Source organism: Lygodium microphyllum, chromosome 27 (assembly GCF_053477565.2).
Source record: "Lygodium microphyllum isolate KBCC chromosome 27, Lygodium_microphyllum_v1.1.10, whole genome shotgun sequence".
Lineage (NCBI taxonomy): Eukaryota > Viridiplantae > Streptophyta > Polypodiopsida > Schizaeales > Lygodiaceae > Lygodium > Lygodium microphyllum.
Genome location: NC_141161.1, coordinates 14451858 through 14477866, shown reverse-complemented (window position 1 = coordinate 14477866; position 26009 = coordinate 14451858). Strand labels below are relative to the sequence as shown.

The 26009-nt window shown below is 38.8% G+C and overlaps 1 non-coding gene across 1 annotated transcript; it reads right to left on the bottom strand.

Annotated features, from left to right (window-relative positions):
* Positions 1 to 22108: 22108 nt before the first annotated feature.
* On the bottom strand, positions 22109 to 22181 carry TRNAR-ACG (transfer RNA arginine (anticodon ACG)). The gene has a single exon. It is a non-coding gene; the product is annotated as a tRNA-Arg (tRNA).
* Between the last annotated feature and the right edge of the window lie 3828 nt (positions 22182 to 26009).

The following is a 26009-nucleotide window of genomic DNA, read 5'->3' as shown; positions in this document are numbered from 1 at the left end:
CACTCTCGACAAGGTGTCACATGAAAGGACGCACCTGAGTCCAAGAGCCAACATTGTGCATACATAGAGTGTATCTCTGTCATCTGCGAAGCACTAGAAGAAGCTGCAAGGATATAATCATTATCAACATCCTCAAGCTGCATAACATTGATCTCTTCAATTTTAACACTAGACTTTGCAGGCACTATGCTGCGATCAGAACACTTATCCTGCACTTTAAATTTCTCCTTATCTTTGCGCCTTTCATTGCACAATTCATGGCATTCTGGCCTAATATGGCCCTTTTTCCCACAATGGTGACAAGTAACATCTGCATTCCTGCCACGGGATTTGCTATGTGACTTCCCATGAGACTTGGACCAAGATTTTTGAGAATCCCGTCCACGGCCACTGCCACTGCCATGCTTTCCATACCCATCATTCCTGCCTCTAACTGTCATAGCATGCGACACACGAGAGGCATCCAAATTCTTACAATTAACCTCTTCCTGCAGAAGAGCACTCTCAACATCAGATAATTTCAAGGTAGCAGTAGAGGCACATAATGCAGTGTGGAATACATCCCATGACTCATTAAGAGTACCAAGTAAGAAAAGAGGAGTGACATCCTCTGCAAAAGTGATGTTCTGCGAAGGCAAATTCTTGAGTATAGTATGGAACTGGCTCAAGTGAGCAGGCATAGTCACATTCTCCTTCATGCACAGATCCATAAGCTGTTTCATCCAATACATCTGACTCGCTGGACTTTTCTTGTCATAGAGATTCTTGATTTTATCCCACAACTGCCATGCACTCTGTTCTTCCTCAAATACATTGTAATGAACCTGTTCTATGAGAGAGAATACAATAGTGGACTTTCATAACTCATCAAGCTCAAGCCATTCCTCATCTGGTATAGTTGCAGGCGGATGCTTGCTCAACCTCAAAGGTTTGATCTGCAATTTTTGCACCAACACCTGCCAAATCTGGCTCTTCCAATAAGAGTAATTCGTACCATCAAGCTTAGTGATGTTGAAAATAGCATGATCAGTGGACGAACTCACCGTAATGTAGGCTGCAAGACTGCAAGCAATTTAAAACTGCTTACTGTTTACTGTAGAAAATGACCAAAAAATCACCAAAATCGAGAGAAAAATGGCGAGAAAAGTGTAACCAAAGCTGCTACCCACCAAGTACTAGTAAAGGTACATCATTTCAGAATATTTTAGCATGAAAAATCCATGTCAGTCGGGAGTTATATGCTTGCTATAATAAATGACAGCAGGGTACTGTAAGAGGCAATTGCTGACCAAATCACTGCACCAAGTCAAGAAATGACAGCCAAGACATGAGCAGCCATAAATGGGCATAAATCAGTACCAAACAATCATCAAGACCCTGAGCAAACACCCAAACATGTCACCAAAGCATCCATCAGTGTAGGCATACCCCCTGGACAATAGGGCAAAGTATACATAACACTGGCAAGACCTGACACCAGTAGGTGTATGCTCACAAGAGTGCAAAGCCCAAGCTCAGGTCAAAAGCAAATCCAAGATATCAGTACATGGACCATGCATCATTTAAGTGTAAGAGATCCCAAAGTCTCAAGTATCTGCAAAATGCTCAAAATAGCATAAACCTCCTGCTCAATGTCGGTCAAGCATACAAGATGCTCCCACTGGCTCAAAAGGTGGATAAACGAGCTCAACGGCTCAAGCAAACCAAGTGAAAGTACCAGAGACAGGTAACCAAGACAATGTCTCAATAGCATCCAAGGTCATAATGGAAAAAGCCAAGTTGTAACGAAAAAATCCAAGTCAATGTCCAACTACTCAAGGGAATACTCAAATGAATGTCGAAACGAGCTCAAACAACTGCCATCCACAACCAAAGCATAAAGCATTTACCAAGACATCATAACCCGTACTGGGTAGCCTAGGCATAAACCATGTCATAGATGAAATGCTAGCTGCAAAGAAGTGATAGTCAAACCCAAATCGAGCTCTAATCTTAGCTCAAAACCATCCCGGAGCATAAACAAGACATGTGGCATAGTCTAAATACATCATGACATCATACCGAGTAGCCGGGAGCACCCCATGACCAATAGGCATAACCCAACTGTAGCATAAATAGCTTTAGTCGTGAAGATTCCAGCAGCATATAACCTCTGTAAACTGAGCAAATCAGTGCTCAATCCAAGCTCAAATCCATAGGCAAACCATAGGCATACATTCCCCTATGTATAGGCACCAACCGGGCATAATCAGGCATCAAATGCCAAGACCTGTAAGCATAAAATTGAAGTAATAGATGCCTACCCTATTTTGGATAGATCTAGGATTGCTCAAAATAGTCAATGGCTGAGCTAAATCAGCTCCAAATGCGTCTCACATAAGAGGCATAACATCCACAAGTGATCCAGTATCAATAGACATCAGTAGAAGCATCACATAAGCCATAGGCATGCAAATACATGCTGTCTCAGACCTGAAATATATTGAAGAATATTTTTTCATCAGAATTTGGTAAATCCGACATCACCATTGTGTCTTGAGCGTGCCAAAACCCCAACTTAGACTCTTACCTTGCCTGAATCGGGTTCCAAATGCTTGAGATATGACAAAAAGAGTGATTTTTGGGCCAGATTTTGAAACAGGTGCAAAAAAAACGTGAGTTGGCTGGGGTGGGTCTGCTATCCCACGTGTCAACAATGGGGCCCAAAGGGGGCACAAATGGGGGCCAAAGAATGCCTACATCAAGCATCAGCAAGCCTTGATAGGCTGGAAGCAAGATCCAGGTGAAGGAAGCTCCAAGAGGTGTGAGCTATGGCTGCCCACAACTTGTGAAACCCTATTTACCTAGACATGTGGACTGAAGTAAAACTCTGAAATAATGAAGCAATACCTCAATGTCAATGCCCTGATGGTGCCTCAATAGGCCAGGAAGAAGCTCCGGAAGCCGAGCAGTGACGGAAGCTCAAGAGAATGAGTTATGGTTGCCGAGAAGGAGACCCAATGTGAGTGGGGAGTCAATAGGAAGCTGAGAATGCCACGAGCCAAGCTCAAGAGTTGGGAAACCATGCTCTGATACCAGTTGAAAGGTGAGAAGGATCAAAGCTTGCACTCGAGAGCTATGTCGGGAAAGCAAGAGCAAGAAAGAGAGAGACAAGAAATGGGAACTCCAACAGTCACAATGTGTGACGGGGCCTTTCTTTATTCAAGCTGTCACTAAAAGAATAAAGAATAAAGTGACGGTGACGGGCATCCGCCACCTGCAGTGTGTAGTGGCGGTGACTATCAGTGTAGTAATACATGGGCAGCTAGGCGGAGGTGCCTTTACCCCCAACATTGATGTGCCTTGAACAATTGTGGGGGATGTGTAGAGGGCTAGGGGACTAGGGACGAAGCCAGCCGACCAAGGTCACTGGGGCGTACCTAATTTGAGGACCCCTAGGTGTCATGCTATGATTGTGAGTGCTTTTTTCTTTTCTTTTCTTTTCTTTTCTTTTTTTCTTTTTCTTCTTTTCTTTTATTTCCCACTTTTTTTTTAAAGAATAACATGAGTACAACCATTGCAATACGTTGAGGCTATCATCCTTTCAATTGGATCGGGAAATGTCGAGATTCAAAGGCTGCGAAACTGGATATTACAGTGATGATTGTGTCCCAGCCTCATTGCTAGAGGAACAATTATTGAGATGGGGAGATACACTGGAGATTTTGTAAAACCTCTTTGTAACGTGCGATGTTAGTACAATTGAGGTAACAGTTGCCGTGAGTGCCAGGTGTAACCTAGAAAGAGAAAGTGGTCACTAATCATGCTTTGGGCCATGTAATGTGGGCAATCGGCAAGGGTGATTTTTGCTTTCGGCAGTGTGGCTTCGTCGTGGCTCTTTGTGAGGTTGGTGGTCTTGCGGTGACTCGGGCATTGAACACTTTCATACAAAGACCTGTGTTGTCCTGCATCCACTTGACACTTCGTGAGAGTATATGCAAGTCACATGCATCAATTATAATGAACAGATGCAACACAAAAAGATATTACTTTATCAAAATCCTATGGTGCTAGCTGCGATGCATATCATTGGCGCTTGTTAAAGACATTCCATGGATTAGTAGTAAGGGAGGTTTGTATAGTTGGGGGGCCTGCCCCTTTAACCACTTAAGGAAAAAAAGTTATGACAAGATGGCATTTGGCAAGCAGCTTATACAACATAGGGCCTATTCTATTTTTATGAGGCAGGGTGAATTTGGGTGATCAGACGACTAGGGCTGTGCTGATGGTGGGCTCCTGTCAGGCTGGGCAGGGAAGATATCGGTCGGGACTCGAATGATGTAGTCCCAAGCCACGGCTGTTTCAAGAATGCTTTTAAATAATTCGTCAAATTTCCTCTTGTTTCTAGCTACCTTCTCCTCTTTCGAGCACCTAGTGCCTGAGCGTCTAGTGATGGCCTGCACAACTGGAGTTGCCACCCCCCCAGCATGCTCTTGAGCCTTTGTTCTCCTGGCCTGGGAAGTCTTTGGCCTGCATCTGGGGCGGTGTCATTTAGGACCTCTTTTTGGTGTGTACCTCTTAAGGGTAAGCACATATTGCTCTGGTGGAGGCGCTTGTGCCATATGCTCCCTTCTACGGAGGAGAGCTTCCTTGCATGCTAGCTGCATTATGTGCTCCATGATGGCTACTGTGGGAAAATCTACAAAATGTGAATCAAGGTCAGGCTTTGAGGCAAGATAGAATTATTTGCATGAAATGGATTAAACAGTGGATTATCAAGCGCATATGAGGAGGAGGGGCGAGGTGAGGCATGTAATGTCTGTTGTAGAGGGACGGCTCTCGTGATGATGTTCGACCTGCTTGGACTGCTGGGCGTATTCCAGCCATTAGCAGATCTTGGCTTATGCTAAGTTGCATGGACTAGCTGTCATGGAGTGGAGCAGGGCTCATCCCCAGAAGGATAGACCGAAAAGGGGAAAGGTGTATAGAAGGGGACGGTGCCCCATCTACGCCATCCGAGATGTTGGTTAGGGCTTCCTATGGCAGTAATGAGGGATTGCGGTGTTAGGTCCTCAAGTAAATCGAAAGTGGGTGTGTCTTTTTTTGCCCTTTGAGCATTCACTTGTGCAGATCGAGCCTCATTGATCTAGTCACATTAGATTGCATAGGCATATCCTTGGGCCCAGAGCTATGGGTGGTGTCATGTCCTACCTATTGGACCTTTGGAAGCTTAGATGGAGATAGAGATTGGGATTGAGCAGTTGCACTTCACGACTGTTGTTGTGCTTCATGTGTCCATTTAGGGAAAGAGGGTGTAGAAGATTTGGGACCCCTAGGTGGACTTGGCACTGGCTAGAAGATTTGCTCACGGCTGTTAGATGATTCTACCATGTGCTTTGTTGAGCAATCAGCCTAACCATGAGCAACATTGCGCCTGTGGTGCTCATTATCCTCTTGGGAAATCAAAGGCTCCTTGGGAACTAATGGTTTTTGTGCACACTCAACGGTTATATCTAATGTCCACTTACTAAGCACACTAGGCTGAGGATCTACCTTTTAAATAGTCATGCTTGGTTTCTTGCCTCGAGACTTGGATTTTCGTTTAAATTTCCTCCTGTGCTTCTTTACTTTTGATGCAATCCGGCCTTTAGCTAATAGAGGAGGTTTAGCAAGGGGTTTTGGTATCCAAATCCATTGGTTATCTCCGTAATATCCTTGAGCACGTAGTAATGCTTTGGATATCCATCTCGGCGTTGTGCTGGCTCTCCATCAATACCTTTGTCTATAAGGCTTGGGCTTCTTTTGGGGTCTTCTACGATATTCGTAAGTCCAAAGCCCGTCCTTGGCATTGTCTCCTGACCTTCTTGTTTCAAGCATGGCCTCACTCACACTGGTTCTTGTTGTTCAACTTGTGCTTGTATCAACTCTTTCAACATGTCCTTGATCACATTACCAGGCTTGCCTGTTATATCAGCACCTTCCTTGCCTTTCCCTCGAGGTTCGATAAGGTCACCCTTGCTAAAGGTTATGACTATCCTCAAACCCGGTAGTGTCAAGTGTATCCTCTATGCTATATAGTTGTCCTCACACTTGGTCACCCTTTTGAAGGGTCGTCCAAGGAGGGTTTCCTTTCCACAACTAGCACTATTTGGAGGAACATGGAATAGGATAGGCAAGCCTTCAGTTTCAATAGTTACAAGGATTTTGCACTTTCCTATGAGTGCTTGTGGGTGTCCCCCATATGGACTAATAGTTGCATTAGTCAGTGTGAGCTATGGTTGGCCTAGCAGAGTCCATGCTTCATAGGTCAAGATATTAAAATCACCTCCTTCATCAATGAGAGCATCGACAGTGTGCTCTCTTTTTGCAGTGAGTTTGAACCTAAGATAAGCAAGTGGTACTATGTCTTCATCTTCCAGGTCTTAGCTTGTAAATTTTAGCCTTTTGATGCATACCTTTGAGTCCCCAACTGCACGACCAGATGTGGATTCTCCACTGATGTCTTGGAACATCTGTGTAGTGCTATTCAAGGTGCATCTATCATTAGGACCGTCATATCTAATTATCCTCACAATTGTAGCTTGATGTTGTTGCTTTTCACTTTGACTAGATGCAGTTTGAATGCAACACATACGTGTTTTTGTGGTGTGGTCGTTTTACCCTTTTTGGCTAGATTGGCCCATTGAGGTTCTAGGGTCTCTGTTTGTCTTTGTTTGGGTATGGGCTTTTGGTTGCTCCTTTGCAAGTGAGAATCCATGCTTATGTAGAGCCATTACTACACTAGGATCTAATTTGGAGGGCCTGTCATGGCACGCATTTTCTCTCCAACCTACTTGGGGGAGGTGCGGAGGGGGCAGACCCCTCTGTGGGGGTCCAGGGGGGCAGTCCCCCCCGGCCCGTAGGGCCGTTATGATAACCACCATGTGCGATTTGAAGGACCGTTCGTATCCAAGTTTTGAACTACTTGCTCTAGATTTTAGTTTAGTAATAGATCTACGATGTGGTTTTGACTCTGTGTGGTCTCTGGTTGGTTTTAGAATCTACAAATTAGAATTTCAAAAAAATACAAATTCGGCCCAACAGGTTCAAATTCCAGGGGCCAAATGCCCGATTCGGCCCATCCGAATGGCTGAGGGCCGAATGTAACTAGTCTGAATGTTAAATTCGGCCGGTTTGAGTGCGTTTGTCTGAGGGCTGAGTGCTCGAGTGGTCCAAAGACCAAGTGGCCGAGTGGGCCAAGGACCGAATGATAACTTGTCCGAATGGGGTTGTCTGAGTGGGCCGAGGGTCGAATGGCTGATTCAGGTGGGCCGAGTATCAAGTGGTCCAAATGCTTCACTTGGACAGGCCGAGTGAAAGGCGTTCAAGTGTAGTTGGTCGAGGGCCGAATACTAAAGGGCCAAATGGATTGAGTGGTCCGAGGGCCGATTCTAGGACTCGGCCCAGAATCGCCATCACTCGGACGCGGGCCGAGTGCGACGCATTTTTTTGCCGGACTTCCAAGAATTTGTTGCATCGTGCGATCGAGGCCTTCCTACCTGTTGAGCACCTCCAGATCCAAGCTACTCATGTAGGGGAAGGTGTGGAATTACCTGTGCTGGGCAAATAACTCCTAGATGACAAGATCAAAGCAGGTCCACACAATGAAGCTGTCTTCCTCTCTCCAACTCTCTGAAACCCTGCAATGCAAAATGTGGTCTTTCTGGCCACTCATGGCCCCTTATCACCCTGTCAGACCTGTACTCACCTTAGTCTTGCTTTCCTTACTAATATTTAACCCAAATTTTTATTTTTTACCCTTCTTTTTTATGTTTCAGCCTATTATACAGCAACAGAAAACCCTACTGTGTGCTCCAATGTTTTGCTCCTATCCTTCCTAATGCAAGAAAAAATCATAAGGGAAATACCTATACTACTCCATTATGCTTTTCCAAGTCCAAAAACCAAAAACTTACTTGCTAAGGAGATCGAATATCTCTTCAAACTCCCTCACTTTCTACCTATCTATCTCATGCACCGGTTTGGGGAAAACCCTACTTCAATGCTATATTCAAAGCGTGCAAACGCTCAAGGCTTGAATCCTTTGGTCCCAACAATAGAACCAAAATGTAGTGGCGATCAACCGCCGAAACCCATGGACCGCTTATTGTTTCAAGTGTTCCAAGCCGAGCACTAATGGCTACCTCTCAGATAGCTGACGCGCCTTCCATCTCTATGGGTGTAGTGAGCTTACCTCCATGCCCGATCGAGTTACCTCCTCTCTCGAGCACTCTGGTAGCTCCACGATCCAAGTGCAAGCTGCAAGCAAGCTCCATCCTCAAGCTCCGCACTCCAAGCTCCATTGCCGCGAGCAAGACAAGAGAAGAGAAGAGAAGAGAAGAAGAGAGGAGAAGATGGAGAGCTTCTCCTCCCCAGTCCCTCACCCTCACACACTCACTCCCTCTCTCAAGCACAAGCTCAAGCAAGCAACAAGAAGAAGAAGAAGAAGAAAAGAGCTCCTTTTGGCCACACACAAAAATGAGCTTCTCATTCACTTTTCAACTTTATATACAAAACCCTAAATCCCTTTTGGGCGGTCATCCCCTTATCCCCTTTTTTACATGGTCGGCCGTGGCCTAGGCCCTTTTTCCCATTGTCCCCCTATCTTCCTAGCTTCCTTTCCACCGCTTGTCTACATTTACAAATTGCACGGGTGAGAGCTCGGCACTCTTAAAATAAATCATGGTACGCCTTGCGCTTTTTTACAACAATATAGACTCGCGCTTTTTCTCATGTGTCTTTTTCCTTGATTTAGGACTTTTCTTCACTTCTTGTGTTTCCATATTCTTCTTGGCGCACCTTCACCTTCCGTTTCGCTTTTGCCTTGGCCTTGTCTTCTGCTTCAAATTTTCCGGATTTTTCACCTTTGTTCGTTTGAGGGTTAACACCCTAATACATCATATTGATGAACTCTCCATTGCCAAGGAGAAATGGGATGAGCTTGAAAAGCTCTATGGTTCTACATGGAAAAACTCCAAGATTTTTCTAAAGATTGAAATTTTTTGCTTAGAGTATAAACAAGAGGAAGACCTAGGTAAGTTTATTTCACATATGAAGGGGCTCGTGGCACAGTTGGCCTCCATTCAAGCACCAATTCATGATGAAGTTGCCATTGTCATCCTTCTAAAGGTTGTAAAGAAGGTCTTTCCAACCCTTGTTTTACTACCCTTACCAATATCCCTAATCCAACTTTGGCAAGCACCATCCAGTCATACTTAGATGAGGAGAAGAGGAGCCAAGGATATACTTCAACAACCCATGAGCAATTCCTGGTATATATTGTCTCTGCCAAATGCTCCTTTTACAATAAGAAGGGACATATTGTCAGCAATTATTGAAAAAAATATCCCACCAAAATGAAGTGTAACAAGTGTAAGAAGACATGGCATATTACCAGTAAATGCCCTACCACTCTTGAAGTGCCAAATGAATTGGAGACCAAATTTGTCTCCAAAACATCTGAAGATAGACTTTTCTAAATCCTCTACTAATAAGGACTCTTGTAGCCTGATTTATAAAGGCATTCCATTTTGTTTAAGGGGGGGCTTAAACATGCCTTGTAGTCCAATGCCACTCTCGCATTGAGGGGGGGTTTTGAAAGATATGCATCTGAACCCTATGTATACAAGGGCAGATAAGGATAGCTATGTGTAAATGAACTGGAGGATAGGGGAGTAGGGGGAAACACTAACCCTAACTTCTCCAGAGGCTATATAAAATGCCTACTAAAGGTCACTCTTACAATTGAGGAGAGTGTAGTAGTTGTACTTGTGAACAACTCACTAAGCAAGATCTTCTTCTTGTACTTGAGCTCTCTCTCTCCTCTTGTGCACATTCTCATGCTTCCACTCTGATATTTCAACAAAGCCTACACTGGTTTATGGATTACAGTATATGGCAAACATTGAGCTAACACATTACGTCTATAGAGATGCAGATTGGGGCAGGAGTGCAGATGATAAGAGATCAAAATCAGGATATATATTCAGCCTATTAGGTGCAATAGTTTCATGTTGTTGTTGTCTCTTCTACAAAGGCCAAGTACAGAGGGGTAACAATTGTAGCATGTGAGACCATATGGTTATGCAGCTTGCTAAAGAAAATTGGCTATGACATAATGGACCTTGTACCTCTTTATTGTGATACTACTCATAGTATCATGCTAGCTAATAACCTAGTGTTTCATGCTTGCACAAGACATATACAACATCTATCTACTAAGCAACAAGTTACAAATATTTTCAAATTGTCATTTCCCGAGAGAAACTAGAGTACTTCTGACAAGCCATGGGAGTACACAACTTGAGTGATGTAAGCTTAAGCACTCATCCTCCTCATGATTTGAGCTTGAGGGGAGTATTGAGAGATATGGCACACATTACGCCAAGCTATATATACAAGCATGTACATGATAAGGCAGAGTAATGTATATGATAAATAAGAGAGACACGCAACACTATGCTACGTGCACTATAAGTTGTAGTTTGTATGTGTGGGGCTCATATATAAAGCATACTTAATCATACTCATTTAGAGAGAGAGAACACACGAAAATAATTGAAGAGAGAAAAGTTCAAGAAGCTTCCTTACACCATATCTTGTTTGTTGCATATGAGTGCATAATACTTGTGTTACATTCTTGACAATATATACTTGATACATTGAATGAGGTAGGTGATCCCGTTTTCCTAATATTTAAGATATTTACAATGAGGATCATTATGGGATCCCTTTATCCACATGTCACATGTCCTTATCTCTATACAACCAATATATTATCATACTACACTTATATCCTGGCATCCCCCCTCAAAGGGATTCCATGATGATTGTACGTACAATAGGAAATATAGCTAAATACAACTAAAAAAGAATGAAACAATGAGTTGATAATGAAGATTATATAAGACTAGAATTTATATGATCATTGATACATTCATCCATACTATTTTCCCTTCCCTAGGACATGCAAAGGGTTTGCATGGCAATCTTATGCTTTAGGTGAGGAACCAATTTGGTAAAAGAAAGCTAGGGGCATTATCACAAGAAGGAACATAATCAAGTATAATATGAGAGTTTTTTGACTAATTCTCATACAAAATGATAGCACATGTCAATGGATGAACCTTAAGACTTAGTTTTGGCCCGTGGGCCACTGAAATGCATGACTTGTTGTTGGTGAAGATAGATATTGGTTGAGAGTGGTAGCCAAAATTGATTTTTTCCAAAAGTTTCTTACTATATGTTACCTCTTATGCTACCATGCTACATGCCACATATTCAACCTCCATGGTAGAAAGGTTCATTGACTATTATTACTTTGTACTCCAAGAAATGGGCCCACACACTAATGTGAGGACAAATCCCATAATAGACCACAATCTGCAACTGAATAAGCCTTCAAAGTAAATTCATATGCGCTTTGGTAAAGCATATCCCTACATGAGCTATGGCTTTGAGATACCTCAAGAATCTTTTGAGTTGCTTCCAATGTTCATATGTTGGTTGGTGCATTGCTTTTGAGAAAATATGTCTTGCATAAGACAAATGTGGTAATGTACAAGTGACTAGATACCTTAAATGTCCAAGTGCTTGCATGTATGGGATGGTATCCATTTCTTTGGTTTTCTCAATGGAGAGAGAATGAGATGTAGATGGATTTAGCTAGATATTTTTGGTAAGAGGGGTTACCATTGGATTGCAACTAGTCATAGACTAGCAAGAGAAAATATTTTGGATAGATATATGTTCATTCATTCTGATTAATGTTGGGGACTGATCAATTTCAATTTCAAGACAATAATGCATAGTTCCATAGTTGCAAACCATGAGAATATTATGGATTTAACTTTTAACATAACACAAGATTGGTTTACTAGGATGGATATAACATCAACATAAAGTCCTAAGATTGTGATAATATTACCTTGCATAAGAACATAAAGCTTCAATCTTCTAAAACCATGTTGTACTAGATGGGTGTGTATTTAGGTATAGCATTGCTTGGGTGCTTGTTTTAACCATATAAAGCTCTAGTAAGAAGGAACACATGGTTAGAATGATTATGTGGTAGTCCATATAGCACCATAGCTGATCATAAATGTAGCAATTCGGTTGGTCACCACCTAGTTATAGACAATGTGGATGATTAGCAAATGCAGTAAAATCAATATAGACTACATGATGGAGGCTAGAAACAAGTGTCAAATGGATGGAGTAAATGTCGGGAATCCTCGATTAAGATATTCTCCACAAACAAGGTGTGAGTAGCAAAGCTAGATCAGCTAAAACTTGCAAAAACAAGATTAAGAGTGAATGGATGGCAACATGCTGAGTCCTCAATGATCTAGAATCTCTCCCTCTTTTAAGTTTCTCAAACTACTCTCTATTTTAGGGTTTTCACATAAAAATAAGCATTTTTGGGGTTGTTCAAGAGGCTAATCAATATGTAATGCATGTTTTAGATCAACACCCCCTCTCGACCCCAAAAATGAGCTAGAAAGGAGGGACAACCCAAATTTTATTTTTTTTGGTTTCTACCCTAAGGCATCCAACCCCAAAATAGCCAAAGAGCATTTGACAAAAGGTGCACATCAGCTATCCAATGGTCTACCAAGACTACAGGTGTGAACCTTTGGTCTAGAAAATATGGAGGCTAGGATATATAAATTTCTTCTTCTAATATCCATCTCCATGGTGGATAGTCTTAATATCTACATCATGCAAAAGAAATGTACCTAAATATCCATGGAAACAAGTACTTGTAAGAAGTCCTGGATAGCATTGGGGAGAAGATACTACCATAAGGCAAGCCTTTGATTTTACTCAAACCCTTAAGATACCAACCTTGCTTTACATTCATTGATTATTCTATTTGACTTTAGCTTATTTTGAAGAACCAACTTGTAGATTCTCTAGAAGGGAGAAAAACTAAAGTTAAAGTGCGATTTTGGATTAGATATGATATTCCTCAGACATGGTGGCCTGCCAATGTGATGATTTTCAAGATATCAAAGATCTTGATCAACTTATGGACAAACATGAGGCTTAGGTGCTCTCTCTTTCCAAGCAAATGTTACTATTGTATGCCAATAGTAACATTTGCTTGGAAAGAGAGAGCACCTAAGCCTTTGAAGCATGGTGCACATATGGACATCACCTCTTCCTCATTTAAACCTAAGAAATTGAAGATGTTGATGGGTTTGGATGAAGAGATAGGTGAAGGATGATGGATATTATTGACAATAATGGGCAGCAAGAGATGTAGTGTTATTGGAAGATGGCATGCCAACAATGCAAGCTAATTTGAATGGGATTTGGCTTGCTAAATATGCTCCTTTTCTAGTTTAGACCTTTGTTGGCCTTGAAATAGAGGTTTGATGGCTAAATATGCTGAAAAGCGAGTCATTTTTGCTAAAGAAAATGTCATTTTTGCATCAAAGAGTGAAGACATGGTGGTTATTTTCTCCATGACTACAATAAATGCTAACTTCTTGAAGCTTTGCATGGCTAGAGAGTAGGAGTCATAAAGAGTTTTCCAGGCTATCCAAAATTTTCATAATGATCAATAGAAGGTTCTTGAAGCATTGATAGTGCTAAAGGTGGTGTTTTGAGCAATAGACACAATCTGAAATAGGCCATCATATCTACCTATTGCATGTTGTGAGTTGTCCATAGTATCATCCATTTGTAGATAACCTTTATGATGATTAACTGCAAACCTTAGAATTGTTGAACCCTTTTTAGAATTAGGAAATTTATAGGTGAGTTATCCATATGGAACCCATGATGAAAGTTGTGGTGGTTAGTAGAAGAAGGAAAATACGTGGTAGATTCAAGTGGTGCAACTAGATATAACACAAGAAATATATTTAATGCGTGAAATATAAACAAAAATTAAATGGATAAGTGTCAAGCAAGACCTACTCCTTCCCATCCTAAATATTGAACTCTAGTCATATTTAAATTTTCTATTTGAGAATCAAGAAACTTGAAGGGTGTCGTAAGGCTAACCATATCCAGTGAAAACTAACTATGTGAATCTAGATAAAAGTTTTGATTTGTGATAAGTGTTGATTAGAAAGGCTATGCATCCAAATTTTTTTAGATGTGAGAAGGTGTGTGGCAAAACCACCCACAATTCATAGGGTGTCTTGTTGTGAAGAGAGGTAGAGTACAACCTATTTTAGAGATAAGCAGCTATAGCAATGGCTTCTTCCAAAAATTTTGGGCAAGATGGGATAGAGAAAGCATGGCTCTTGCAGCAATTAAAAGAGTATGATTCTTCTATTCAAGGACTCCATTTTGTTGCGGATGATATAGGATGGTGAGTCTATCATGAATCCTAAAATATTTACAAAATAATCATGAAACTCATTTGACATGTATTCTCCTCCATTATCCATTCATAAAGTGTTAATCCTTGACTTGTGCTTATTCTCCACAACTTCTTTATATTCTTCATACTTTGAAAAACCTTGAGACTTCTTTGTAAGAAAATATACCGTGGTATAGTTGAAATAATCATCTATTAAAATCGTGAAATATTTTGATCCTATGAGAGAAGTGGGGTTGATATGGCCACAAATATTGGAATGCATAAGTTGAAGAGGTTGAGATATAAAGGAATGGGATTTAGAGTAAGGATGGCGAGTGGTTTTGGTGAGATTGCAAGCATGATAGAAGGGAAGATGATAGAAAGATGATGGGATGCCAATGACAACATTTTTATGAACAACTTGCTAGATGACATGTTGAAAGGCATGACGAAGTCAAAAGTGCCATAGAAGAGAGTCTTTGATGAGCTTTGTAGAATAGGAGAGAGGAGAGTGATGTTGAATTAGAGGAAGTGTTAGAAAAAGGTTAAGGATTGAGTAACAAACAGTATATCTCCTATCTAATATGGGGCAAGTAAGTTTGATAGAAGGTGAAATTAACTAGAGAATACAACGGTCCTTCAAGGAGTGATGTTCTTAGTAGAGCTTCTTCATGAAGCTAGTGATGTCCTCATTGTTGCTACTAATGGTGGGGAGGGCACCAAATTAAGATAGACATGTGCTCCCACTATAGCATATGGGGAAAACACATCTCTATTTGTCGAACATGGAGTCCAAGGACTTAGATACTACCTTCTTCTCATATTTCCTATATCAGCTCTAGCTTGTTTTCTATTAGTTGAAGTTGCGCCATCATTCTTATACAACAGATCTAAATGATCCAATAAGAGGGTGCTAAAATTCTTGTATTCCTTAAAATTTTGTAAGCATGATCATATGTTTTAGCTGAATTAGCAGAAAGTAGAGATATTGGAAGAAATTTTTAGTTGTAACATCATAGAACATGGATATTAGAATATCATGAAACATGAGTGATGGAACTCAAATTTTTCAAGCAAGAGTGAGTGTATCAAAAATATTTACCCGAGTGGAGTTGTCCAAAAGCTAAGTCATAAAACCTCGAATGTGGTCAAATCTCAGCCATCCACATGGCTTTATCATCACCTTCAAAAAAAAAGGTATCATCTAATAAGGCATCTAGTCATATCTATATTCATGACACACATCATCAAATAACACCATCGTTAAGTTTATATGCTATTAGTAACCACAACTAAAACACCATCTCTATAGCAGTGTATTTCTCCTTATGAGAGTAACATGGTAGGCATCTTCAAATACGATTATCAACTTAGTCCCCTTGACAAACATTATTGGATCATCATTTTTAGCTCCATTTGTCAATTGCTTAGCTATGTACCCTTAGTGCATGCACACTAAGTCAATTCATGATCACTGTCACCAATGCTACTAGCACCCACTTGTATGTCCAAGGATGTAATAAGAGGTGCAGTGCTCTATTATTTTTTTAAAGCTTTCTTACATTACTCTAGGTTGAGTAGGTTTAGTGCATTACCCACCATCACTTATGGTGGCATGTCTAGAGACGTGCATACTAGATGCTTTGATTAGGCTATTGCTTGTACATGTGGCTGACATCGATGGATGGATGACATGAGAACTTGGATCTCTAGGAATTAAGTTGCATTGTCGAGGATCCATTGTGCACTCTCTACATCTAATGATTGTTCGAGTGTGACTGTGTTGCATTATAGCCACACATGGCATTGTTTCTTTTTTAGGATTTTAATCATTATTCTAAGTACACTTGATTGCATGTTAATGTGGGCTTGATTGAGCCATTTCTCTGACTTTCTAATGTCTTGTTCTTGTGCATGTTCATGTGCACTTGAGTTTTTGCATTACTCTTTGTGTTTGAGATTTTTTGCACACATTCACACTCCCTTTGATACTTTCTCCTCACCCAAGTATTATCCAAGTAATGTTCATTTCTCATTTCACTTTATTATGGCCATATTTGTACATTTGTGATAATGAGACTCGCTATTCTAATATATCTCATTAAGCTATGGTTGACTGTCACAATGCTTATTAGTGCTTTTTAGAAAGGGTGTTGGATTGCTCCACTCTGTGGAGATACTCCACTTCAATCATGATGAAGTTCAATAGATATCATGATGCACATGAAGATGAAGAGAAGGAATGGTGTGGCATGTTTCACATTTAAAGAGAATAATGCTGTGAGAGACATGTCATTGATATATGTAATGGATATTGTGGTCATGCTTTAGAGAGCTTGTGATTGTGTATATGCCTACATCCTCTTGGTTCACTTGTAACCTACCAATGGGTTGAGTGAATAGTCTTCTTGGCTCTAGTAATGTCACACTAGGTAGCATTATTCATTACAAATAATGACTTTTAAAGATATTTAGCATTGTTACTCAGTGTTTACCCAAGTAATGCTCAAGTAGTCGTATAAAATACTTTTCAATCAAAAAAGATTTTGAACGAAATCTTTTTTATCAAAAACCACTAGTATTAAAAAAATCTTTGAAATATTTTCACCTCATTTGAAAGGCTTTCGATGGAAATCACTCGTCCTCCTACTTTATTACAATCATTCAAAGACCTTCATAATGTGAGTATTCTTTTTGGCGATTGCTACTACTTTTACGTGTATTTATTCTTATTTATCTTTCTTTTTATATTTTATTATACTTTTTAACAATCTTATTGTGTTGGAGGTTAATCTCACACTTCAAAAGTATTTTTAAATTTATAAATATTATTTATTATTTTTTAATATTTTTGGATTAAATATTTATCTCATACTTCAAAAGCACTTTCATTTGATAGGAAAGGAGTAACCCTAACAATAATCAAATAGCCATCTACGACAATGATATGTGTGTTACATTCTGAAAATGTGAGTAGATTGGAATGCAAGCCATCAAATAGAGGAGTAGGCCAAGGACACATTGCTAACAAGGTGGAAGCACACAAGGATGGCCAACTCCACAACCACCAAGAAAGAGGTCTATTGTGGTGCTACCCAAAGAACACCACTAAATTTTGGGAATCGCAATGTAAGTAGCATCTAGCATCATATGCATAGACCGTCAAGGAGTTACTATCACATAACACAATGTTATAACAAGAAAATGTGAAGCTTCGATGTCTTGTTGACAATTTGATAATATAGATGCACAAATGCAAGGAGGTATATCTACTTCAAATAATTCGTGTTAGATCAAGCCCATGCCAACAATAGCTTGTTTGATAAAGACGATGTAATGCTATCATCTAAAAATATTTAATCAATGAATGAGCAAGCTTAATTGCTGAAGAGTTGTGTTTTAAGCTGTGTTGTTTCTAACTTTTCTATTGTGTCTATTGTACACAATGCACTACTGTACAACATACTACATGTACAATGCTTTACATGTATCCATAATAACTTGTATGATGATCTCCATTGATGTTTGCGTGAAGTATCTAGTAGAAGAAGTTCATGCTCCTTACAAAGGTCAATCAAAGTGCAATATCATTTCTAAATGCCTCCTATCCTTGATTGTTATTTATGGTAGGAAAATACCACATCTTAACTTACGGAAAGGCCTTGCATTTAGATTGACCCTTATAATGACCACAATTTCTTCCATAGGTTTCCATACAACAAATGTATATATATATGGGTATGGAAATATGATTGGAGTATGGTTCAACCCTTGGGATTGAATCATACATGGCCCTCATCTTACCAAAAAATATAAATTATAGGCAGTTAATAGTACAAGAAAATATACATTTTACATTGAGCTTCAAAAGTAAATTAATTGTAAATTTGAGAGTTAAGATTCATGAATCAGAAAAATTTCGAACTCCAAATTCCAAGTTTGGCCATAGTCGATTGTTCAAATATGAGAGATAACATGAATCATGATAAACCATGAGTTTACTAAACAAGTTCAAGATATCAAGACTTTAGAAAAAAGACTAACTAAAAAGAGAGTACTAAGATTACTGAAAAAAAGAAACATAGTCTGACAAGCCAACCATAGCCAAAATCAATTACATTAGCAATTAAACAAGTTGCATGCTAAAGCCTCAAACTACATCCTCATTTTCAAGCTTCTCCAAAATGTACAACCAAAAGAAAAATAATATTGTTATTAAGCTTGCGGCCCTCTCCTCTTTTATTTGTCCTCTCTCTCTCTCTCTCTCTCTCTCTCTCTCTCTCTCTCTCTCTCTCTCTCTCTCTCTCTCTCTCTCTCTCTCTCTCTCTCTCTCTCTCTCTCTCTCTCTCTCTCCCCAAAGTGTGACTCCAATACAATAGAATAATTGAAACCTCTACATTTTCTATGAGCTTATTTTGAAGTATGAGAAAGTCTCTAACATAATAAAATAATCTCTTAACTATTATAATCATTCTAGAGTGTAAGAATTTCTCTAACACAATAGAATGATCAAACTCCAAAAATCTTTAAATACGTATTATTTGCATACATATACTTTTAATATTTTATTTATTTACTATTTTTTATCTTTTAATTTTTAAATATACTTATTTACTTATTTTGAAAAATAATTAATTATTTAATTAATTTAATTATAATAAATAATGTAAAGCTTTCAATTAATTTCAACCCAAATAATACAAAATATCAAACTTTTTTTTTAAATTTCAATGTGCTTTGCAAGCTCCATGCTGGTTCAAGCTATATACTCGAGCATAAGTGCTTGCAAAAGACATGATTCTTGAGTATATAAAGCAAGATTTTTTATCACTCTCTTCTATCACTTTCGATGAACAAGATTTTCAATCGAAAAGCTTTAAACCAAAATATAAGCACTATTTGACCATTTCTCAAAATAGTGATGTGGCACCAAATTATATGCCCGAATTTGGGTGGCTATTCAACCATTCTTCATGTAAAAAATGTTTTTTCAATAATGAGACAAAATTTGTAGATTGTGTGAGTTGGCACTCAACCATTGTACTCTTGGTTATAATAATGGATTTAAGTTCCCCATTTCGACTTATGCATTATCTTTTTCATTGATTTTGTTATGTTCTTTATTTCATATCTTGTTTTCCTCTTCTAACTGATATCAATGCAATGGTATCACAAGTACTTGTCAGTTTTGAGCAAGAAGGCAAGAGGATGATCGTGAAGAATAAATGATGATATTAAAACAAGTTTGTCAACTAGTGAGTTTGAAGTGTATATACAGTACGATAACATTCAAAATTGTACTCGTGCTCCATTTTTATAGACTTTGGAGAGGAGTGTGATAACTTTCCCCCATACAAATTGTAAGCCAATCATGTATCTTTATGCATTGCACATGCATAAAGAATATCATGTGTTTCTCTTCATTTTACCAAAAGATCTTAGCATTCTTTTTTTTAATAGCAATGCCATGTGCAATAACATCGAGCAAGATGTTATTTAAGGCTTTGTAGATACTTATGTATCAATTCAATCTAAATTGTATAACTAAAGGCATTGTAGATACTTATGTACATATAATTTAAGTCACTTTAATCCTTTATTATTAAGTGTAGATTAAGTGTAAAATCCTTTTTATATTAGTATTCATCTCAAACTTTTTCAATGATTTTAGTTTATGTTTCTATGTGCAAAGATAACAAGTTCATGCTCTATTATTAGTAGTGACTTTGTTTGTCATGAGAACAAGTTTGTACGTTTGAATAAATTCTAAATAACCAATCCAAGAATAGCAAGTCCTTGACAATTTTGCAAAAAAAGATCATCTAACAATTACCCTTGAAATGGGCTAGGTTTACTAAGATACCAATTGCTCTAAACACTATGTTGTTAGGCTTCACAATTGGCCCTAATACACATTTCATAGCATATATATTAAACAATGTGGCAAATCTTAGTACAAATCTTAGTACATTGATGTAGAGCGTTATAGTATTGTATTCTGAAATAATAGCCACATTGTAATGATGAAACGTAGGAAAGCTTGACCACAAGGAACATTATAATGCACCCAACCATGATACAAACTTAATGTTCAATCATGTTTGCTGAATTAAACTACAAAGTCAGCATATATAGTAGAAATACCATATCTACAAAGAAACTCACATGGCTTTCTGAGTAAAGACTGCAACACAATGCAACCAATCCATGAGATTGCCATCAAGTTTGTTCTGCTCCACCCCCTCTTAGTTTTCCCCTTTGCATCTGCACTTTTCTATATCTTTTGTATATTGAGTTAATAGATTCATTGTGTGTGTGTGTGTGTGTGTGTGTGTGTGTGTGTGTGTGTGTGTGTGTGTGTGTGTGTGTGTGTGTGTGTGTGTGTGTGTGCACGCATGTGTGCGTGCGTGCGTGCGTGTGTGTGTGCGCGCGCGCGTAGCAAGTAAATAAATACAAAACTTGCAACAATATGGACATATTTAGGGAATACTCACAAGGTGCACACGTAGCAAGTAAATAAATACAAAACTTGCAACAATATGGACATATTTAGGGAATACTCACAAGGTGACTTATCAACATTAGAATGTAACCATTACAACAACCTAAATATAAAGAAATAGCATCACTATAAGTAGATGCAAAATGTTTGACATCATAGAAATTGATAAGTGAAATCCATGAAGATAAAAATGTGACAGCTAGGAGGATTCTTCTTGCTCTTTTTCTCACAACCCACACATACACACAAAGTTTCATACAAACTAGCTAAAGCTAGCAAAATCCAACAAAAAAAGAAGTAAATCCATATTTAAGTTTAAAAACTTTATTATTGCCCAATTTCATAAAAATTAGAAAAATCCTAGATGAAAAATGATGTTAAAGTGCACTTATAATAAAGTCTTCCCATTTCGAGGAAAAGTTAGCTAATTGTGCATTAGTAATAACTATGAGATTCTAGGAAAAAAGAACATTCCCACTAAAAGTTTGAGCATTGTGATAACAATTCCATTCGTGTGCACCCACAAATGCTTACACCATTTGACCAATGGCAAGAGAACTTGTTTGAAATTGTTGGCTTGCAATGGTGTGGGAAGCAATGTTGGTCAAAACCTCGCCAAGCTCTGGGTGGTGTTAAAGGTAGAGACCCAACAAAAAGGGACCCGATGGAAATTCAAGCCTAAAGGGACACGCGGTAAAGAATGTGATGTTGTTATTATGCATGGCCACATGGTGCAGAGATTGATGCATCCTATACGTGGATCCAAGAATGGTAGTGTTCAAATCCTGATCAAGTTGAGAGGACGGAACAAAAAAGAGTCATCCAATCCATCCAACTCATCTGTCTAGGACCATTCATGTAAAGACATATGCTAATACAATAGAAAGATATTCAACACATAAGAAGGATTAGAAAAATGTCTAGGACCATTCATGTAAAGACATATGCTAATACAATAGAAAGATATTCAACACATAAGAAGGATTAGAAAAATGTCTACATTTAGTCGAGATGTGTAATAAATATTAACCAAGTGTTCTAGCATTGGTAATAAATTCATTTGTGGGCAAACAATTTCTAATTTGGAAGCAAATAGATATTTTCATATGCTATTAAAGTGTGGATGGATAGCGGCATTAGAAGATGGCAGGGAACATTTGTTTCGGAATGTCATGGGGAAGAAAATAAAAGCATGAAACATTGCCTGTAAATGCGGTATACACGATTGAAAAGGCTGTAGTGAAAATAAAAACATAATTGCAAAACGATCCCGATCCTGCCAGGGGTCGAACCTGGAATCTCCGGTTCCGTAGACCGGCGCCTTATCCATTGGGCCACAGGACCGCCGGTTGAGATAATCGTCCTCTTGTCAAATTATATACTTTTATCCTGTCCAAGCACTAATGAAGTTTTGATGTACAGATTTGCATCGTTCTCGCTTCTTTGTCCATCCAAAGCACATCAAATGTGCGCTTGGGCTTCGCATTGAATGGTAGAGATATCCATTGAATGGGCTTCTGCGTCTTGAGCTCCCCAAGGAAAAAGGTTGCATGCAATGATAACGAAGTAATAATTCATTGCATTGGTGTACCATACATACAGTATATCGTCTCTGATGGCTTTTGTGGGCATAGCCTCATGAAATGATCAGCTACATCATCTAGCCAGAAAAACCATTGCTCCCTAGGGAAAAGCACGACTCTGTGTGTGTGTATTAGGTTTAATCTTATTTGCAAAACATGCCAAAGGTTATTCTTTCATTTTATTACCTGAGTCTTAGACCTTACACTCAAATGGAGTCTTAGACCTTACACTCAAATGGAGAAGCTCTCTTAACATTTTTTAGTGTGTCTTTTCATTCTTATCCAATTTAAAGAGTTATTTACATGGAAAAAGGTAGAAAGTAAACTATCTGAGAAGAACTGAGGGAAGTGTCATTAGAGTGTTGCTAACTAAAGACATAAAATTAATCAAATTTCCACATTCTTTAGCATTACACATTGCAATCAGTTCGTGCATTATTGGTTACATGCCTTTGTTTTCCATGTTTGTTTATTTCATTGTTATATTGTTTTCAACTTAATTTAAGTGTACTTTTCTACACTCAAATCATATACTAAGAAATAGAGGGCTAAGTTGTATATGCCTTTGAAGAAATTTGCAATAACAAAAAAGATGAATGGGGTGCCCTCTTTTCATCCAGTTAAATGAAAGCGTTATTTAGCTAGTTTACTTGTTAAAAAGAGCGGTAATGTGAATGTGCTAGTGAGGTACACATTCTTATGCACATGAAATAGGAAATTGGGGGCCTCATCTTAGTCTCTGCAAATGACTAGAGAATAACTACTTTCACATGCAATGTCATTTGACTATTTGTATATATTCTTAAATCTGTAAATTCAAAATCAAGAGATTTATGAAATTCACATTAGTATGGCTACTTATCAATAGTGTATAATCATATTTCAAAAAAGAAGAACATGGAAAAAAAGTAATTACATATGAACTGGTGGTGCCAAGTACTCCATGAGTACCACACAATATGCATATTGGAGAAATGGCATATGTAATGTACCAATGTTCTTTTTCCTCCCTCACATAACACCCTTTTATTCCACTCATCTTTTAAATTTTGATTAAACTAAATACCAATCTTTTAAAACACTAGTCTCCTCGGCAAATATAGCCATGCGAAGAGGAAGGGTAGAGGATGATGATGGTGATGTTCAACATGGAAAAGGAGATGGAATAAAGGGGAAGATGAGTAGAGATGAGCGAGAAGGAAGGGAGTGTGGAAACATTACCATTGCTTCCCTAGAATTTATAAATCTTCCCTCATTCCCCCTCTTGGTTGAGAGAGAGAGAGGGGGGAGAGAGAGAATGTGTGTGTGTGTGTGTGTGTGTGTGTGTGTGTGTGTGTGTGTGTGTGTGTGTGTGTGTGTGTGTGTGTGTGTGTGTGTGTGTGTGTGTGTGTGTGTGTGTGTGTGTGTAGGATCATTTTCCTCGACCTTTCATTGGCTTTTCTCCTCATTCGGTACCATTCACCAAATTCTAGTGGCACCCAAAAAGGCATAAACATGCAAGAAAGAACCCATGCATAAGAAAGCTATTCCCTATAAACTTGCATCACACAACAAACAAGATCTGAGTTAGAAAAAAAACTAAGATTTTTTACTTTTGCAAATAAAGTGATACAGTGATGCTCTTTGCACCCATGTGCTTCCATATAAAGGTTGGATGGAAATCTAGATAAATTCGAGGTAAATAGCTCCAATCTTGATTGGGTGAATGGATGGTGATGGTTCAAGATGGGTCATCTATTACTTTGTTGCTTTCAGGCTAAGGTTATTTCCCTCCAATCGCCACTAGGGGGTCGCTAGTAGCCACCTAAGAGACCTCACTATAGGCTATCACAAATCATGTGGTGGGGAGACTTGCTTTAGTTGCTATGCCAAACACACACCATACACACAAGAGGAAGCTTACTTAAAAACACAAGAAGAGAGATGGAGGCCAAAACATTTTCTTATTGATTTCTTCTTCTTTCACACACAATACAATGTACACAAAGTATGGATAAGATACAACATAAAGAAAAGTGGCCTATTAAGTCAAACAATGCATAATTGAACTAGCACTATAACTATGACAACTATAGGTATGTACAACAAGCCAAATATAATTAGTGATAAGTCAATGGCCATATGAGGATTATAATAACCACTAATATGCTAAGTGTAAATATACAGACCTATTTAACTAGCCAATCCATCATCAATATCCGTGCATATTGAGCTTGATATCTCAACACTCCCCCTCAAGCTCAAGTGTATCTCTACAACTCCAAGTAAGCTTTAAAATTTTTTAAGCTTCTCTACATCCAATGCCTTTGTGAAAATGTAAACTATCTGATCATGTGTGCTAATATGTACTAAGTCAATCTCTCCTACAATTAGCCTCTCTCTCATAAAGTGATAATGCACCTCAATGTGTTTTGCCCTAGCATGGAACACAGGGTTCCTAGGTAACTATATGCTACTCATGTTGTGACAATGAATGACAACTAGACCATCTCCTGTACATCCAAATCACCCAATAACTTTTGCACCATATGACCTCACATACTACCATAGTAGTACCTCTGTACTCATCCTCTATACTTGATACAACTATAGGTTGCTTTTCGTTTGTAGATCTTCTATCAAACATGCTACCAGCCCAAACTACATCTGTGTATCCAAACATTTGTATATCCTTACTTGCCTCATAAATTGACAAGGCTAATAGCATAACCCAAGTCTCGCCTTGTGATAGCCATGTAAATAAGACTCCCTATTATCTTCTTGAGTATAGTAGGGTATTTTATCTCATCCCTAACATCGGTACTCAACTTTATATTTTACTTAAATGACACTGAAAGAGGCTTACACAATGTCATATGATACTTGGACAATATACACAATCCATATTGCCTTTGGGACAACCATATACCATCATTACATTTGATCACCTCAATACAAAGAAAGTACCTTAGTTCACCTAAATCCTTTATCTCAAACTTCTTCTTCAAAAGGTCCTTAACTTCAGCAATCCCACTATCACTACCACTTGCAGTAATCAAGGCATCCACATAAATAACTATGATAACCAAACTTGCATCTCCCTTTCTCACATAAAATGAGTGATCAGCATTAGAAATATAAAAGACAATGTTGATAAGATACTCTCCGATCTGGTCAAACCATGCTCCAGGTCCATAGAGTGTCTTTTGTAACCTACACACATATGTGGGATGCTCTAAAACTTCATAATCTGCTACCTGCTCCATGTACACCTCTTCTTGCAATTCGCCATACAAGAAGGCATTCTTTACATCTATTTGCTGCAAACTCCAACCTTTGGCTACTATCAATCACACATCTAATAGTTGCCATCCTAGCAACTGGACTGAATGTCTCTTAATAATCTATGCCATATGTTTGAGCACAGTCTTTTGCAACCAGCCCAACCTTATACCTACTAATCGAATCATTTGCATTATGCTTAATTTTTTAGACCTACTTACAACCAATAGCTTTCTTGGCCTTAAGCAATGGTAGTAGATCAAGTCTTATTGGCTTCTAATGAAGCCATCTCCTTATCCACTGATGCATTCCAATTAGCATGACCAGC